The sequence below is a fragment of the Sarcophilus harrisii genome, chromosome 4 (assembly GCF_902635505.1).
Source record: "Sarcophilus harrisii chromosome 4, mSarHar1.11, whole genome shotgun sequence".
Classification (NCBI taxonomy): Eukaryota; Metazoa; Chordata; class Mammalia; order Dasyuromorphia; family Dasyuridae; genus Sarcophilus; species Sarcophilus harrisii.
The window spans coordinates 269,749,417-269,755,090 of record NC_045429.1 but is presented as its reverse complement, the minus strand read 5'-3'; positions in this window follow the sequence as shown (position 1 = coordinate 269,755,090).

Sequence of the window (5,674 nt, the reverse complement as noted above, 5' to 3'; positions counted from 1 at the left end):
TCTTAATGCCTTTCCTCTGAAAGTGTTCTCAGTTGAACCTAAATATAGTTTGTTTATACATCATTGTTTGCATATTGTTTTCCCCATTAGTCTGTGAGCTCCTTGAAAACTGCCTTTCTTTATATCCCCAGTGCCTATCACAGTGCCTGGCACACAGTAGGCACTTAATAAATGCTGGCTTACTGAGAGTGAGCCAGGCATTTTTATTGAGTTACCTTGGGCTTCCCCCTCGTGACTGGTTTGAGGGATGTAAAAATTTTTGCCTTGAGGATTAGGAAGGACATAACCTAATTAAGGGGACTTTAAAACATTAGTAGTTCAGAAACATTCATTGTTTATAATGGGCAGGACAGTCAGGTGCTTAAGAGCATACCAAAATGAAGAGAAGCTTGTTGTCTTTTGTATGACCACAATATAAGTATGGTAAATATATGTAAAAGATATAGCAAAAAAGCGTAATGAGATTTGGAAGGAAAAATAACACATGAGTTGTCTTAGTGGATTGTGGCACCAAAACTGAATTTTGAAAGGTGAGTAGATGGACAAAGCTGAGAGCTGAGGCATTCCAGGTATAAATTATGTATAGACAGAGGCACAGGGGAGGAGTGAGTGGGGGATCTTCGGGGGCTGGTAAGTATAAGTGATTGTGTTAAAAATGTGTCCTTCCTGAGAACAGAAACTTTTTCTCTTGTGCACAGTAGGCCCTTAAATGTTTGTTAGAACGTGTATCAGAAAACCAATTCCAAGCTAAACATTTTAAACTGAGCCTGAGGAAACTGAACAATCTCCACCAGTGAGGGAGAGAGTCCCTTTCAAATGACCATTCAACCCAAAGATGACATTCCTCCCCTGGGCGGAAATGTTGCCATCCCTTACAAAGAAGAACCAGGACAATTAAAAACCTGTAACAATATATTATAAATGCATATAGTGCCTTAAAACAGCAAGGGTGATTTTTTTTCTGCCATCCCGGTAAGCAACTTTTGGTTTCATTGAAACGAATAAAGGAACATGCATGCATTAGGTGTCACTTGGGAGAATGCTGCAGCTACAGCGCGCTTCACTACCTAAAAGACCACACACACTGGGGAAGTATATGCATATTTTTAGTTCACAGCAGTCAGTCAAAAGCAGGAGGCCTGACTAACAAACAATCCAGATGCAGCAGCAATGGGGCCGGAAAGAAGTTGCCTCTAGTTTCAATAATCCTGTCCCTTAATAATATAGTTTCCTTCACTGGATGCAACACTTTCAGTATCCTTATCTGAGTCAGATAGGTTTTGTTTAGCTGGTGGACAGTATCTTTTTTCTCAGCTTATATATAGGTGTTCACTCGTTTCAGCCATTTTGGGGTTTTCTTGGCAAAGATGCTGGAGTGTTTGCCATATTCTTCTCCAGTTCATTTTACAGATGGAGAAAATGAGGTAAACAGGATTAAGTGACTTGCCCAGGGTCATACAACTAGGAGATGTCTGAGGGCAAGATTTGAACTCCGATCTTCCTGAGTTCAGGCCTGGCACTATCCAGTTTGCCAGCTAACTGCTGTTGTTTCGGTGAGTGTCCATCAATTCTTTCCAACTGCTTGTCTCCTCCAGGCTAAAGAGGTGGTCATGGTCAATAGTCCTGGTGGGGCCCCCTCCATTCGCTGGAATTATTTCATTCCCAAGTTTCCCAGGAGTCATCTAACTTGGGGATTCATGAACAGCTGATTACTAGACCAAGACCAAAAACTACAGTCTGCCTAGCAAACAATCTAGGGCACCTTGCAATCGTGGCAGGTGCACCAGTGTGATTACTGGTCCTTTTTGTTCAAGTTATGTAATCTGTACACATCTGTATCTTTCCATTTTTCCCAGTCAGAACCATTCTAGGGAATACAGGACTACTGGGTTCTGTGATGGTGCCATTAACTACCTTCTCTTTGAGATGGTTTCTGAGATCTTCCATCACAGACAGAAGAATCCTATATCTTCCTCGGAATGTTTGAGAATTGGGTTCTCTTGGATTCTCCTGGATTCTCTTGACTGCACCTCAAGCCCAATGCACTCATGCTATGAGACTATATGTAGCATTTTGCTGAGTTCCAACTTCCATCTATCCTTCTACTGTGGTACCGAGGAGTCCCCAAAAGTCAAATATCTCAGGTTCCATCAAAGAGAGAAAACATTTGGTATTCTTCTAATGTTCAGTGGAATCTCTTGCCCATCTTGTAGGCTTCTGCACAGTCTCTATGAATGACCAAAGTTAGGTATTGGATCCCAATTTGTTGCTTACAGTATTCTGATAGAATTTTAAAAAGACAAGAATTTAGTTTTAATCAGTACTAAAATTCCAAAGTGTTGGAGGATCTAGATATACCAGAGCCAGAGTCCACTTTCTGTTGACACCAACATTTTTTTTTAATGAAATATGCATTTTATTTGAAAATAAAATATAAATAAGTTTGAAAATAAAATCTTTATTTGAAGGTGATAAAAAACCTAGCATATGATGAGAAAATTGGAGTGCTTAGCTCTCAATAACACTATATGGAATAGATAATATTTTGTTACAACCACAATTTATTTTTTCTTTTTTCTTTCTTTTTTTAATTAAAGCTTTTTATTTGCAAAACATATGCATGGGTAATTTTTCAACATTGACCCTTGTAAAACCTTGTGTTCCAAATTTTCCCTTTTTTCCCCTACCTCTTCCCTAGATGGCAAGTATCAATACATGTTAAATATGTTAAAATATATGTTAAATTCAATATGTGTATACATATTTATAGAGTTATCTTGCTGCATAAGAAAAATCAGATTAAGAAGGGAAAAAAAACTGAGAAAGAAAATAAAATGCAAGCAAATAACAGAAAGAGTGAGAATGCTATTTTGTATTCCACACTAAGTTCCCATGATTCTCTCTCTGGGTGTAGATGGCTCTCTTCATCACAAGATTATTGGAAGTGCTCTGAATCATCTCATTTTTGGAAAGAGCCACGCCCATCAGAATTGATCATAGTATAAACTTGTTGCTGAACCATGATTTCCTTACAAAATTTCAAGTTCACCTGAATATTTCTCAGGCACTTTTAGTATTTATCACCAAATCCACTAAGTCTAAGCTCTGTTATGATATTAAAAGTATTTTTCCCCAATTACCTGTCCTAAAAAGATAGGAAAATGATGGCATCTTGAGATCCATTATATAGGACATTGCAGACCACATTTTCAATTTTTACCATTATCTCAAGATAAAATCCTGTGAGTTCAGATGGAATAGATCAACAAAGAATTGATGATAAGGCAAATGTGACTCTTCTTGGGGCCCAGAGTGGCCATGCTCTATCTAGTTTCCTGAAACTGGATCAAAGGATTTTAACTTCTCTTTGCCCAAGGCATACATCCAAATAAAAAGCATAGCCATCTAATCCACAATTATATATATAATATATATGTTACATATATGTAATATATGATATTATATATAATTATATATATATTATAACAACAAAAGCTGGGTTTGCTACTTTGATGATTACCTTATTATAGTGTTCTCATGTCAAGTTTCTCTGGCCTCCATTCCTTTGGTCCTCTCCAAGGAGAGAAAGCTTGTGTACTGCTCCATCTTTCATCTGATTGTCTTGAGTTCTGTATCTGCAACTTAGCTATTGTGTTGCTGTTATCCTGCTTTGCTCCTGTGACCATATTTGGACCATATCTGGAGCCTGCTGAGACTGAGTTTTGTGGATTTTATTGACCCTTGAAACTCAGGAGTGCTGTCTCATCTAGGCTACTGCTGGCAATGATTTCTGTCTGCATTGCTCTGATGATCAGTTGCATGAAGATCACTTACCAAGTCTTGAAACAGTCTTTGCACGATAATTTTTCCTGCATTTCCAAAATCCATCATTGTTCCATGATGAAGAATAGCTTAATAGACTTTTATCCTTCTGCATAGAATTAGAGACAATTAGCATAAGAGTTTTCTTATCCATCCCCTTAATGCACCTCAGTATAGGTTTATCCACCAAAAATACTCTTCCCTTCCAGAAAGAGAACTGATAAACTTTAAGTGCAGATTGAAGCATATATTTTTTTTTAATTTAATAGCCTTTTATTTACAGGATATATATATGGGTAACTTTACAGCATTAACAATTGCCAAACCTCTTGTTCCAATTTTTCACCTCTTACCCCCCCACCCCCTCCCTTAGATGGCAGGATGACCAGTAGATGTTAAATATATTAAAATATAACTTAGATACACAATAAGTATACATGACCAAAACGTTATTTTGCTGTACAAAAAGAATCAGACTGAAATATTGTACAATTAGCTTGTGAAGGAAATCAAAAATGCAGGTGGGCATAAATATAGGGATTGGGAATTCAATGTAATGGTTTTTAGTCATCTCCCAGAGTTCTTTTTCTGGGCATAGCTAGTTGAAGCATACTTTTAAAACTGCCCTTATTTTTCCTGTTTTGTGTGTTTTTGTGTGTTTTCTTTTGCAACATGGTTAATATGGAAATATTTTACATGACTTCCTATGTGTAATTTATATAGCCTTCACAAAGGAGAAGGGAGGAGTAGGAGGGAGGAAGAGAATTTGAAACTCAAACTTTTAAAAATGAATGTTAAAAAATTTTACATGAAATTGGTAAATATTTAACAAAAATAAAACTGTATTTTAAAAAATAAAGTTTGTATTCATTCCTGCCAGGTAAAACTTGTATTTGTAATTGGTAAATATATTTAACAAAAATAAATAACATATCTTTTTTTCTTTTCTTTTTCTTTCTTTTTGCTGAGGCAGTGGGGTTAAGTGACTTGCCTAGGGTCACACAGCTAGAAAGTGTTAAGTGTTTGAGGTCAAATTTGAACTCGGGTCCTCCTGACTTCAAGGTGCTCTAGCCATTGCACTACCTAGCTGCCCCAATAACACTATGTCTTTTTTTTTTTAATAGTTTTTTATTCACAAAACATATCATGGGTAATTTTTCAACAATGACCCTTGCAAAACCTTCTGTTTCAACTTTTCTCCTCCTTCCCCTCACCTTCTCCCCTAAATGGCAGGTAGTCCCCATACAGTTTAAATATATTAAAATATATGTTAAACACAATATGTGTATACATATTTATACAGTTATCTTGCTGCTCAAGAAAGAGTGCATCTAGAAAAAAGGTAAAAAAAGAAAAAACCTGAGAAGGAAAATAAAATTGAAGCAAATAACAACAGAGTGAGTGAGAACGTTATGTTGTGATCCACACTCAGTTCCCAGAGGCCTCTCTCTGAGTGTAGATGGGTCTTTCATCACTGAACAATTGGATCATTGCATTACTGAGAAGAACTAAGTCTGACATAATCATCTCACAGTGATGCTGTTACTGTGTACAATATTCTCCTAATTCTGCTCACTTCACTCAGCCTCAGTTCATGTCAGTCTTTACAGTCTTTTCTGAAATCTTCCTGCTCATCATTTCTTATAGAACAATAATATTCCATTATATTGGTATACCACAACTTATTCAGCTATTCTCCAATTGATGGACATCCCTTCAATTTCCAATTCTTTGCTAACTCTTAGATTTAACTGTAACATTCATTCTCTTTTTTTTTTATTAAAGCTTTTTATTTTCAAAACGTATGCATGTATAATTTTTCAATATTAACCCCTGCAAAACCTTGTCTTCC